Here is a 14203-nt window from a genome sequence, read left to right as displayed (position 1 = left end):
CCATGGCAATCCTTTCATGTCAATAGATCGTATTTGCCATTGTACAAAGAACCACAGTTTATTTATACAAACCCTTTTTGGTGGACATCGAGGTTCTTTCCAGTTTTGCAATGCTGTACCCATGATGTGGTGATACTCCTTTTACATCCAACCTTGTTAACTTTTCTATGTGTTTCCTTGAGATAAATTTCTGAGAAGGAGAATTGTTGAGTCAACCCAAAATATGTGCATACCAGCAGAAAGTTTGTCCCAATTTAAATTCCTACCAACAGCATTTTGCATTAGAGTCCCCAGTTTCCACAGCTTCCCCACAGCATAGTGTTGTTAGCATTTTTCATTTTTCCCAAGCTGGGAGACAAGAAGTAGCTTGTTGGCATTAGATTCTCACGTGTCAGTTAGGGTTTCTATATTCTAATAAGCTTATTACCCATGTGTATTTTTATTGACACAGTTTTCTATTTATGATGTTGGCTCGTTTATTATACAGAGAGGTTTTTTATTTATGATTTTTTGTACAGTAAGGATATTAAACCTTAGTTCTGTGTATCTTGTGGAGGTATATATATGTATATTGAAATATATTTATTGAATACATATATTCATTTTATTATTTGCATTTCAATCATATTTATACATTTATACATTTTAAACATACATGCAGATATTTTGCTGGCTCAAGTTAAAAATGTCCATGTAACCAAATATCTCAGTCTTATACTTTATACTTTCTGGATTTAGTATCCCAACTCCAAAGTTGTTAAGGCTATTTACATATAAAAACCAACTCTAGTTTGTGTAAAACAGAAAAGTGATATTTTTTATGAAGTTACAGGATTATTTTGCATTACCCAAGGTGAGGTGACACTGAGAACGCAGGAAGTTACTAGAACTAGAATTTCTTTTTTTTTCCCTTTCTTACATCTCATTTTAAAAAATTATTATAATACTTTAAGTTCTGGAGTACATGTGCAGAACGTGCAGGTTTGTTACATAGGTATACACGTGCCATGGTGATTTGCTGCATCCATCACCCCGTCATCTACATTAGGTATTTCTCCTAATGCTATCCCTCCCCTATCCCCCACCCCCTGCTATTCGTCCCCTAGCCCCCCACCCCCAACAGGCTTCGGTGTGTGATGTTCTCCTCCCTGTGTCCATGTGGTCTCATTGTTCAGCACCCACTTATGAGTGAGAACATGTGGTGTTTGGTTTTCTATTCTTGTGTCAGTTTGCTGAGAATGATAGTTTCCAGCTTCATCCATGTCCCTGCAAAGGACATGAACTCATCCGTTTTTATGGCTGCATAGTGTCTCATGGCGTGTATGTGCCACATTTTCTTTATCCAATCTATCATTGATGGACATTTGGATTGGTTCCAAGTATTTGCTATTGTGAACAGTGTCACAATACACATATATGTGCATATGTCTTTATAGTAGAATGATTTATAATCCTTTGGGTATATACCCAGTAATGGGATTGCTGGGTCAAATGGTATTTCTAGTTCTAGATCCTTGAGGAATCACCATGCTGTCTTCCACAATGGTTGAACTAAGTTACACTCCCACCAACAGTGTAAAAGCGTAGAACTAGAATTTCTATTGTCTTCTCTGCTCCTTACTGCATATCTGTTTCATTTCCTGTTTTTTTCTAATATTAAATTTTATCTTTGCTGCTATTCTATTTCTGTCTTTTATTTTGTTTTTCCTCTTCTAATTTTCTAAAATGAATATTTTATTTCCTTAATTATTTTGTTTTTGCATTAATAAAATATTTTAAACCATGAATATTTTTCCTTTTGATATATATGCCTTTGGCTAGGTTCCATAGGTTTTTACACATGTAACTTGGCATTTAATATCTTGAAATTTCATTTTTAATTTCTTGTTTGTTGAGGACAAAGTTTGCAAGATAATTGTATGATGGCATTATTTCTATTTTTGCTATTAGTTTCTAGTTTTCTATAATTTTAATCAAAGAATATGATCTTAAAATATCTACTCATAGGGTTTTATTGAGATTTTTATTTGTAGTCAATACATAATCAATGTTTATAAACGTTTACAACATTTTATGTCACTCTATGCTATTCCACTTAATGGATTTACCATCATTTATTTAACAACGTTTTATTTTTGCCATTTTGGATATTATTAAATTTTTTGCTAATATAAATTTGCTTGAATACAGATCATTAACTACATCCTTAAAATAAATCTCAGGAGAATTGCTGGCTGAGATAGACATTTTTAGATTTATGATATTAAATGCAAAATGGCCTCATACTGGCTTCCAATTCATAATAGCACCATAAATGTTTGAGAAAGCCTTTTGTTCTATAGTACTGGAAAATGTTTGCTATTTTATATGTAATATTGCTTTCAGGTACAATTCTATGATCTGCTTTTCTGTGACTATAGTTTTGACTTTTCTAGAATTTCATTAAAATGGCATATTATAGTAAGTAGTTCTTTGTATCTGACTTTATTCTTAAAATTCATCTAGATATAAATACACACATTTGTTTATCCACTTAGCAGTTGATGGACATTTTCATAGATTCAAGTTATATATTTGTTATGAATAAAGCTGTTATGCATTTGAGCACAAGTTTATGTGTGGATATATGATTTCTTTATATTGCATGAATAAATAAGAGATATATTACTGGAACATAGTAAGTTTATATTTAACTTTATAAGAAAATAACAGACTGATTTATCCAGTGGCTGTTTTACTGTGCATTCCCACAGAGATGTATGATAGTTTCAATTGCTCCATATCCTCACCAACACTTGTTATTATGCATCCTTCAAAATTTGGCATTATAATGAGTCTTTACTGATATCTCACAGTGTTTTTTATTTGCATTTTGCTAATATTAATGATGTTGAACATCTTTTTATGTGTTTGTTTGCCATTCCTGTACTTTCTTTGGTAAAGTCTCTGTTTATATCTTTTGTCCATTTTCTTATGGATTTGTCTTCTTTTTGTTGAGTTTTAAGAATTCTTTATATTTTATACTCAAGATACAGTATTTATTAGACATATGTTTTACATATATCATATATTTATTAGTTATATGTCTTGCAACCATTTTATCTCAACATCTGAGTTGTTTTTTCATTTCCTTAACAGCATCATTGAAGAGCAAAATTTGTAACATTTGGTAAAGTCTAACTTACCAATTTTTTCATTTCATGGAATGTGGTTTAAATGTTATATTTAAGAAATTTCTGTCTAACCCAAGAACATGAAGATTTCTTTTCTTATGTTTTGTTCTAGAAATGTTATGCTTTTAGGTCTTATATTTAAGATTATGGTCTATTTTGAGTCTATTTTTGTATCTGCTATGCGGTCAGGGCTGAGATTCATTTTGATGCATGTGGCTAGGCTGCTGTCCCAGCTTGATTTCTTGAACAGGTTACCCCTTCCCCGATGATCTGCTTTGGTGTCTTCATTGAAAATCAGATGACCATGTCTGTGTGGACCTCTTTCTGAATTCCCTATTACAAAGTGTTTCTTCCCAGTCCTGTGTAAGCTCCAGGAATTGTTTGTCTCTCTGCTTTGCCATGGCTCCCTTCCTGGTCTCTATAGCTGCCTCTGAGGTGTGTACCTCAGCACTCAACCAAAGATTCCAGGTATCCTTCTAGGTCTCATAATTTCTCAAGTCGGAGAGAAAAGATCCTTTTGCCAAAGTGTAGATATTTCTGAGAGTCCCGTGATTTCTAAGTGAGGAACATAAGCATATTCAATGCATTACGAAATCATCTGAAGCAGGCATGGAAGGTGCTAGATTATTTTATTATTTGGCCTTCCACTGAAAACAACTCTAACTTCTGGACATCAGTTTATTTCATAAATTGAATTAAATTTTCTTAATCATAGAAGAAGAGAAATAATAAATGACTTGTGCCACTGTGAGTGAAAAGGTCACCTGCCCTCATCCTTATGCATTCAATAATGTGATAGCTGTTCCCAAAACAGTTACACACACATACACGATATCCTATTCACCTGTACTCAGTGGTCAAGAATTTAAGATTCAATCATACCCTCATATGTATGAAATGACACATAAACAAAGCCAGCATTTTGTGTTAGAAAACAACTGGGACACACAGTGGCTCATGGCTGCAATCCCAGCACTTTCGGTGGCTGAGGTGGGCAGATCATTATGAGCTCAGGAGTTTGAGACTGGCCCAGGCAGTATGGTGAAATGCTGTTTATACAAAAAAATTAGCCAGGCATAATGGCTTATACCTGTAGTACCAGTTACTCCAGAGGCTGAGGCTGGAGAATCGCTTGAGTCTTAGAGGTGGAGGTTGCAGTGAGCTGAGATTGTGCCATGGCACTCCATCCTGGGCAACAGACTGAAACCCTGTCCCATAAAAAAAAAAAAGAAAGAAAGAAAGAAAAGAAAAGAACCAGGAATAACTGAGTGGCCTAGAAGAGCTATTTTAAATATATCCAAAGATTTAAAAGAAAACATGAAAATAATAAATAAGCACATGGAGATCTCAGCAGAGAAATAAAAATTATTTTTAAAATAACCAAATGAAACATCTATTACCTAAAAATACGTATCAGAAATATTAAAAAAAAAAAAAGTCATTGGATAGACTTAACAGAAGATTAAGCATTGCAGAAGAAAAGGTCAGCCAATTTTAAAACTTAGCAATAGAAACCATCTAAGCTAAAACACAGGAAAAAAAGGCTTAAAAATTTTAAGAGCTCAGTAACCCTGTGAGGCAAAATTTAGAAATACCATGTATATCCTTTGCAGTTCAACAACGACAGGAAGGGGAAAATATTTTTAAAGAAATAATGGCTGGAAATTTCCCAAATTTGATGAAAACTATAAATTTATAAAACAAGAAACTCAAGTAATCCCAAGAAAATAGACACAAGAAAAGCACACCATGGGCAGGCACGTCGTTTATGTCTCTAATCTCAGCACTTTGGGAAGCCAAGATGGGAGGATAGCTTGAGCCCAGGAGTTCAGGACCAGCCTGGGCAATTTTGTCTCTAAAAAAAAAATTAAAAAGTTAAAAAATTAGCGGGTCATGGTGATGCATGCCTGTAGTCCCAGCTACTCAGAAGGCTGAGGTAGGAGGATTTATTGAGCTCAGGAGTTCAAGATTGCAGTAACCTATGGTCACACCACTGCACTCCAGCCTAGGTTACAGAGCAAGATCCCATCTCGATGAATAAATAAATAAAATAAAAAATAAAACACCACCAAGACACATGTTAATAAAATTTCTTAAAAACAGTGATAAGAAGATTTTAAAATCAACTAGAGGAAAAGGATACATCACCAAAATTACTAACAATAAGCAATAAAAGATGAATCTCTAAAAGAGTTTGCTGCCTGAAAGAAACTAGAAATGACATACTACATAATTCCATTTATATGAAGATACAGAGCGGGTAACACTAACTATGGTGATAGATTTCAGAATAATGGCCATCTCTGGCAAGAGTAGGGAGCTTCTTTTGGGGAAGGGACATTAGCTTTCTAGAATGATGGAAATGTTTATTGCCTTGAGAGGGGTATACATCTCAGTAGTTCATACACTTGACATATCCCTTAAGATATGTATAATACATGTGTACTCTTCATCAGCAAAGAGCAATTCAAGAATAAAATAAGAGTTCAAATGTAGGGATCTGGGCAAGGGCCTAATTATTGTTTATTTCTGGATGAGTATAGGAATCTTCCAGCAAAAAGATCTTTCCTCTTGATTTCAGTAAAAACAGTTAACACTTGGGCATAACTTGGAAAAAAAGGAGGGGAGGGAAGAATAGTTCGGTAATGTAAAAATAGGTAGCTCTGAACCTATTAGTTATTCATTCTGGTATATCCCAGAGATCAGAATGACCATACTGACTGTGGTTACTAAAAGTCACCTCTTGGTGGGGACAGGTCCTGAACAAAATCACAAAGGACTCTAGTGTTGTCTCAGTATATTAGTCCATTCTCACGCTGCCATTAAAAACATACCTGAGACTGGGTAATTTACAAAGGACTGAGGTTTAATGGAGTCACAGTTCCACATGGCTGAGAAGGTCTCACAGTCATGGTGGAAGGCAAAGGAAGAGTAAAGGCACATCTTACATGGTGGCGGGCAAGAGAGGGTGTTCCGTTTATAAAACCATCAGATCTCATGAGATTTATTCACTATTCACTATCATGAGAACAGTATGGGAAAAACCCGCCCCCATGATTCAATCACCTCCCATAGGGTCCCTCCCACGACACATGAGGACTATGGGAACTACAATTCAAGATGAGATTTGGGTGGGGACACTGCCAAACCGTATCACTCAGTTTTTCCTTCCTTGCCCTGCCCCATAGCCAATCAATAATCAAGACCTGTGTTTTTGGGGGGGTTTTTTTTTGCCTTCTAAAGTTGAATAATTTTATGAGAATGCTTCTGTATAATGCTTAAAAGCAACTTCTTGGCCGGGCGCAGTGGCTCAAGCCTGTAATCCCAGCACTTTGGGAGGCCGAGGAGGGTGGATCACAAGGTCAAGACATCGAGACCATCCTGGTCAACATGGTGAAACCCCGTCTCTACTAATACAAAAAATTAGCTGAGCATGGTGGCGTGTGCCTGTAATCCCAGCTACTCAAGAGGCTAAGGCAGGAGAATTGCCTGAACTCAGGAGGCGGAGGTTGCAGTGAGCCGAGATCACGTCATTGCACTCCAGCCTGGGTAACAAGAGCGAAACTCCGTCTCAAAAAAAAAAAAAAAAAAAAAAAAGCAACTTCTTACTTACTTTCCACACATTGATTTTGTCTTTTTTTTTTCTTATCCTCCTAGACACTACTCCTGGCCTCAGCATTTTAATTTTAATTGACATCTATTGGGCCCTCCAAGAGTGATAGGCAGTATCTGAGTTTCTGCAGAGAAACCCAAAAGCCAGTCCTTGAGTAAAACAGAAGACAAGTAACTGCAGTTAATATCAATAATCGCAGGAACGCTGCCTCAAGCTGTGTTTTAGAGGAAAGGAGCTAAATGGCTGTGTGTAGGGGAGGCAGGGGGAGAGCGGGCAGGAGGCTAACCAGGAACAGGCCTGAGATGGGATCAGACAGCCGGTGTGCCAGGGAACTGAAGAGGAAGCTGTTGACTCAAGAAGGGCCCTAAAAGATGAGGGTGGTGAGGTGTTCAGGATGGCAAGAGGCAGGTGAGCTCCTCAAAGCCTGGGAGGAGGACAGGGAATTGATTCTGATGTCTACAGGGACCTTGAGCCTATGAGAGGCAAAATGACAATGGTGAAGAAGGACGAAGGGAATCAACAGGGCCCTGGCACACACGCCTCTGACAACACCCTGTGTGTGACGATGATGAATGACTGTAGTCTTTAGAAAGAGTTGAGGGATATTGTTGAATGCCTATAATAATTTTTGGGGTCCAGCAGAGAAGATATTATGAGGAAGGAATTGCCATCTGCCTCCCCATCATGTTATCAAGGCTGTTCACTTTCCAATAGCAGATGTCTGACAAAGGCAACTTGTTTCTGTCTTCTTAGCTCACAGTCTCTGCCTCCCCAGCCCTGCAGTGTTAGCAAGCAAAACTGTGCTCAGCAGAGCTTTGTAATTACGGCCTTCATGTACATAAGCCTGGCTCTTCAGGCCACAACTGCAGAAAAATCCAAAGCCTGGTGATGTCATGGGGTACCTGGCCCCACCTCCTTGGAGGTGCACTCAGGAGGGAGCCGCCTGCCCTGCTGGGCTCCGAGGTGACCAGGCTGCTGCTGCTGCTGGCTGGAGCCCATCCTCCTCTGCTTTGTCAGCCCAGACACCCTCACTGAGGACCTCCTGGCTATTGAAGTTGTTTTAGGAGCTTGCGTCTGAGAACCCATGGAGACCAGCAGAGTCTGGGCTGCTGGAGCTTACAGCACTGGGGATAGGGTAGCAGGACATGACAGACATCAAAGGAGCAAATAAACCCACAAGTAATTCTAAACTGTGATGGGGGCTGTGGAAGAGAGTGGTAGAGGAGAGGGTTGCAGGGCAGTCTTCCAGAAGCCACCAGTAAGAAGGAGCCAGGTGTACTGGTGATCTTCCAGAGGCCACTAGTAAGGAACCAGGAGCTCCAGGCAGGAAGGAGCTTGGTTCTGGCACTGAGAGTAAGGAGGCTTGGTTGGATGCCAGCGGGCAGGGGTGAGAGGCTTGGGGAAGCCAGGGAAGTCAGGTGGAGCTTCGTGGGAGTTTGCGTCTTATTCTGCATGGAGGCTTTTAAGCAGGGAGCTACCAGGACCCGGTTTACACTTTGTAAGGTGCCCTGGACAAAGTGTGAAGAATGGATCATCTGGGAGAGTGGGTCAGAAGCTGGGGAGCCACTGCAGGCTTTGGAGGGGTGAAGACAGGGAGAGGAGAGAAGGGCGAGAGGCATGGAGAAGCTGGTGCGAAGTGGAGTTGGAGATGGACTGGAGGTGGGCCATGGAGGCAGGGACAGAGACGACCACAGAGAAACCAAGTAAGAGCAAGAGGCAGGTCTGAGAGAGCCGGGAGCAGCTGGGCTTGGAGGAGAGGGCCCAGGGCCTTGCTGTTTAGAGTCATTCCCATATGGATGGTGTTTAAAGCTCTGGGGCTAGACAAGGCCCCTAGGGACAGGAATGGGCAGGGCAGGGAAGGAAGGTGGAGCTCAAGCTCTCCACTGGTTTCACAGCTCTCTGCCCCCGTGGAGGGGAAGTCCCACTCTGGGCACGTCACCTGCGAGTGGCCTCTGCCGGGAGGCGCCCACTGCTCTGCAGCCTTTGGGGTCTGTAGCTCTGTCTGGAACAGGCCTCAAGTATGCTAAGAGTCCTCGGCTGGCAATCGGTGCAACGCGGGTAACACACCCTAACTGCCACTTTCTCATGGTTCATTCATTCACTCATTCATTCATTCCTTCATGAGTCTAATGAGCTGGGCCCTACCACAGAATCCAGCTTTCCTCATGAGGGCTGGGCCTTGGCCCCACCGAGGGCACAACACAGAGATTCAGAACCAAGATGCCACCAGTGTCCTTTCTGCTCCTCCCAGGGAACTGCCTGTTCTCCGAAACCTCTCTAAATAGCTTGAGGGAAATTCCCTGGAAGAAGTCGACTAGACAGCAGGCCCAGCGCCTGGCTCTGTGGCTTTTCTTTCTCTTCGTATGTTTTTAAGTTTGCCAGATGCTGCCTTAACGACAAGCGAGCCCTCTTCAACATCCCCCAAACAGGAGCCTTACCCCTCTCTCCAGAGGAGGCCACCAGGCCCAGCGACCTCACAGCTCTCCCAGCTTCCCCGCACCAGAAGCGCAAGGGGTGCCCTGCGCTTCCCACACCTGCTGCAAGACCAGGGTGAGTCCCCAGCCAGACCACTTCCTGGTGCACAGGGACAGAGCAAGGAGAGGCCGGGCCTTGCCTTTGCTCTCCCGCAGGTGTGTGCCCACCATACCTTGACCCTCTCTCTGTGCACCTGGGTCCTGGCGGAGGGGCTGGGCCGGGCCTCCCTGGCAGAGGCACCAGCCTTGGGTAAACGGATGCCCACAGTGCCTGGGTGCTCCCAGGGCAAGGCCTCCCGGCCATCCCCGCCACGCGGGTAGGGCGGGAGCCCTGGATGCGCTCCCCGCGCCGGGCACCAGGCGTCGCCCCCGCTCCTCGCAGCGCCCGGGCCCCCGCCCCCGCCGCGGAGCAGCAGACGGAGCAGGAGCAGAGGCGGCGGCGAGACCCGGCCGGCCGGACAAATTTCCTGCTTGGCTGCGGACGGCGGGAGGCAGGAGCCGGCGGGAGCGAGGGCAGGAACCTGCGGCCTCTGCGCGTCCCCACGACCCTTCTTCGCGCCCGGCAAACACAGCCGGGCGCCCCGGAGGGCGGCAGGCGGGCTCCCGGGAGATGCGGAGCCGCCGCGGCAGCGCGATCGGCGCGACCGGACCGGCCCCCCCGAGGTGAGCGCGCGCGTGCGGGCGGGGACCCTGCGCCCCAGGCAGCCCGAGCAGGCCGGGGATGCTGCCTCGGCCGCCGCCGCGGGAGGGAGGGGCCGCTCGGGGGCTCCGAGTCCCGACCCTGTCCCCACCGCCCCCGCGGCGCTCCAGGTACCAGAGGCTGGGGACCGCGCGACCCCGGATTCCGGACCCCGGCCTGCGGTGCGTCCCCGCACCCGGAGTCTCCAGCCCAACTTAGCGACCACAGTGGCGGTGCTCACGCTCCCTCTCGGTAAACAGGAGCAGGGCGCGCGTGTCTGCGGGTGGCGACAGTGCGCGGGGGCCGGCGGCAGGGCGGCGTACGTGAAAGCGGGCTACACGGAGAGCGGGTGCCGGGCGCGCGTTGGGGGCTGCGCGCACGCTAGGCTGGAGGCTGGAGCCTTTGAAGAAAGTGGTTCGAGTTGTGCCAACTTGGGGAGGGGCCGGCGCGCTGCCACGGTGCTGCCCCGCAGCCGGGCGCCCGCTCCTTCCCAGGGAGACAGGCGGAGCGGGACACAGCAGCCGCGGGGGCTCGCTCGGAGATACGGTGGGGAGACCCTGGCAGGTGGTCCAAGCCGGACTGCCACGATTTGCAGGGTCGGTGACCTCACAGGGCTTCCAGGCATAGAGGCCAGCGCGGTGCCAATTCTGAGCGCTCCCGGGACCATCTGGGGAAGGCCGAGCAACCCACAGGATGGGGAGGCAGAGCCAAGCCGGATGGAGACCGTGCTGGACCTGACCTAAATTCCTTCCAGGCATGCAAACCTTTCCAGAAAGGTTAGGCAATTATACTTGCAGAATTGTGATATTGATTTGTCTTGAGTAGTGACCATTCCATCAGAGTTTCAATCCAGGAAACTCAAAGAAAGAATATAGCTCTCCTCTTGTATTTTAGAGTGAATGAGTGTATGGCTGACTTGAATGAACACCAGCAAAGAGTGATCACGTGATCCAGAAATTACGGTGTCCATGTCCAGTCAGCTCTGCGTTTGGCCCCATGTACTCCTTGACCCAGGGCGTGTGGAGGTCCTTGTGTCCCAAAGATCCATGAAGTTCTGCCTCTGCCCACTAGTGACTCTTGCCCATTTAAACTCTGTGTGTTGGGGGTGGGGGTGCCAGTGGCTGAGGCCAGCGTGTCACCACCATGGTCACTCAGCCTGCATGGTATGGGCAGAACTCTGGTGTGAGCAGGGTTAGGGATCTGTACTTTCCAGGCGTAGGCTCTTGGCATTTGGGGAGCAAAAGGTCAGAGGTGAGGTGGAGCAGGCCCAAGAGGTGGGGTCTGCGCTGTCAGTGAGAGGGGCCTGACGCAGCACCCAGCCCTTCCCACACAAGGCCCTGCCCCTGAATGTGACCTTGGGGGCCGAGGTTTTTGTTCATTGATGTTGGTCATGCCTGTGAGTCACCGCCGCCCCCTCCCCTGCCCCAACAGACTGTTCCCATGTGGACAAGAGCTAGGAGCTAGGTTTGTCTCTGTAAAAGGCCACGTTACTGCATGTGTCCAGATGCTTGGGACTTAATCACACAGTCCCTCATCAGTTCCAGTCAAACCAGTTGAGGGAAGTGGATGAGGTCGTTATTGTCTCTATGTGTGATGCTTCTTGGAGGCCCTGGGTGGACACAAAGTGTGGATAAACTGGAAAGCCATACACACCTCTCACTTCTGTGGGGGGCCACCCAGCCAAGAGAGACCCACTCCCTGTGTCAGTACCCCACCTCCACGGAAGCCTGGAGGAGGTCCTGAAGCACTGTGTCCTGATGGGAGTCCCCTCTTCTCCAGGGATGCGTGTGTGTGTGCAAACAACTGCCCCCGAGAGTAGATGCGGCTATGTGTGTAAATCATTGCCCCCGAGAGGAGAGGCTGCTGTGTGTGCAAACCATTGCCCCTGAACCCCAAGAGAAGATGCAATCACAGTGGGGGTGATGGCAGATGCATCAGTTTCAATTGGTGGAAGTATGCTTCTCCCAGCTGTGCCTCAGCAGGTCCCCTGTGCTCCATCTCCACCACCATTAGCCTAGTCTAAGGTGCAATATTCCCTCCCTGCAGGTCAGAGGTGTGTTTCTACCCCCAACCCCCTCTGCAGTTCTCATCTGCAGCTTCCCACTTGACATTTCTCTCTGGAATATCAAATGCCCCTTGACTCAATGTGTCAAAATCAAACTGTGATCTCCCCTCCCCTTCCAGTGTTCTTTATCCATCCAGTTACACCAGCCTCCATGTTGCTTCTGAAATATATGCCGGACTGTAGTTTCTGTGAAGAGAGGACAATACCGTATCTCCAGTGCCCAGCCACGTTCCTGCCCGTGGATCCTTGAGGACTACTACTGTCCACAGATGAACAAGTTGGAAGTGAGACCTTCCTGAAGCACCAGTGCCGATAGAGCAAGCGTGTGTCTGTTGCGTGGATGTTGTACGGTTGCTAGGCAGCCACACGTTTGCTGACGTGGATGGGCATGGTTCATCCAGGAGTCATGCGGCCAGTTCTCCTGGAGATGCTGGACTCACCTGCTAAAATGACTGTCGGCGTGGACCAGAGACACCCTAAGTGACCTCCCAGGGAAGAAGGCTTGGGATCAGGGAGGGAACAGGAGCGAAGCAGTCCTCCATTCCCTTGCCAGACAAGTCCTTTTCATTTACAACATTTGAGTCACCCTTACAGAACTTCTGTTGCCAAAGCAGGAATGAATGTATCCATTAGGGTAAACACTGGCCTTCTGAATATTTGAATATCACTTGGGAAAAAACTGCAGTTCTAAGAACATCTCTGGTTTTTCTTTTGGCTTTTTTCCTACTGAACCAATGGCTTTGTCTTCCATGAAGCTCCCAAAGCTTTCCAGATCCCAAGACTCAGCTCCCTGCTGTCAGGCTCCTTCTCCTTTATCTCCATTTTAGGAACTCCTACCCATACCTCAAGGCCCACCTCAAATGTCTCAGTCTCCACAAAGCCTTCCTGGACCCTCTGCCTGAGAGGACTCTCTCTTACTCTTGGTTCCATAGAACGTTATTTGTGCCTGTCCTAAATCACTTACTGGATCAATTTTGATGTCCGGTTCACCTGCTCAGGTGGTTTATCTGCTCCACTAGGCAGCCAGTGCTTTAAGGGTGGAGGGTGTGTCTCTGAGAGCGTGTACTTTGGGTTCAGGTGTGGATTCAAATTCTAACTCTGGTGTGGCCTTGGCTAAATGACTCAAAATGCAGGCCTCAATGTTCTCTTCTGTAGAATGGGAGTCATCATCTCTATTTCCTCAGGGTGCTGCTGTGAGGGAGACAAAGGATGCATACGGTCTACAGGCCATGTGGCTGGTATGCAGTAAACTGTGGTTATCTTTCCCCTACAACATCTAATGCTGTGCATTTTACATATAAGAATCAATGAAGTTTGAGGCTGGGTGCAGTGGTTCACACCTGTAATCCCAGCACTTTGGGAGGCCGAAGAAGGCAGATCACTTGAGGCCAGGAATTCCAGACCAGCATGGGCAACATGGTGGAACTCTGTCTGCAGAAAAAACACAAATCAATTAGATGGGTGTGGTGCTGCACACCTGTAGTCCCAGCTACTCTGGAGTCTGAGGTGGGAGAATCATCTGAGCCTGGGATGCAGTGAGCCATGTTCACACCACGGCACTCCAGCCTGGTTGACAGAGTAAGACCCTGTCACAGAATAAAAAAAAAAAAGAATCAATGAAGTTTGAATGAATATATGAACTAAGCCAAAAACCTTATGAATAGATGGATACCTTTTGTGCATCATCCCAATTGGGAGGTCAAATCAGTATGCTGTGACATGCTAGATAACTTTATTTTTTTTGCATTGACAGTCTAAATGATTATTATGCAAATTTTTCGTGATTAAGTATTTTAATCTCATAATGTTATCACTTACCATGAAGCCATCTATTCTTCAACATGCACCATTGACTCCAGTGATCGATGAGGCGGAAGTTCAAGTTGCTATGCACTTGAACCTGGGCTCGTGGCCTTAATTAAACCAGGCTGGGTGTGAGGCGCTGCAAAAGCAAATGAAACCCAGGCTGGAGAAGCAGTGTGGGCTAGAATGAGGTACGTGGAATCAGGGTAGGAGAGCAGCTGCTAGACCAGAACTTAAATCTAGGAAGCTGTGGCCTACGCTAGAAACTCTCAGAACTTCACTTTGCTTATCCAAAAAAGGGGCTGTCCCAGGCCGTCTCTGAGCCCCTCACAGCTCCTGTGCTTCTGCCCGATTTCACCCCTCCCCACCACTGGGCAGGAAGGGCTGCTGGATCCC

At 45.9% G+C, this 14203-nt stretch overlaps 1 protein-coding gene across 1 annotated transcript in view; it reads left to right on the top strand.

Moving 5' to 3' along the window:
- Positions 1–9716: 9716 nt before the first annotated feature.
- Positions 9717–14203, top strand: part of PTPRE (protein tyrosine phosphatase receptor type E) — a 173619-nt gene continuing 169132 nt past the window's right edge. The window contains exon 1 of the mRNA XM_021671706.2: positions 9717–9923. The gene's annotated coding sequence lies outside the window, so the exon portion shown is untranslated. The remainder of the gene's footprint in view (positions 9924–14203) is intronic.

The sequence above is a fragment of the Aotus nancymaae genome, unplaced genomic scaffold, assembly GCF_030222135.1.
Source record: "Aotus nancymaae isolate 86718 unplaced genomic scaffold, 86718_ANA_hifiasm-v0.15.2.pri h1tg000010l, whole genome shotgun sequence".
In the NCBI taxonomy this organism is placed as follows: domain Eukaryota; kingdom Metazoa; phylum Chordata; class Mammalia; order Primates; family Aotidae; genus Aotus; species Aotus nancymaae.
This window is presented reverse-complemented; position numbering and strand designations above follow the sequence as displayed.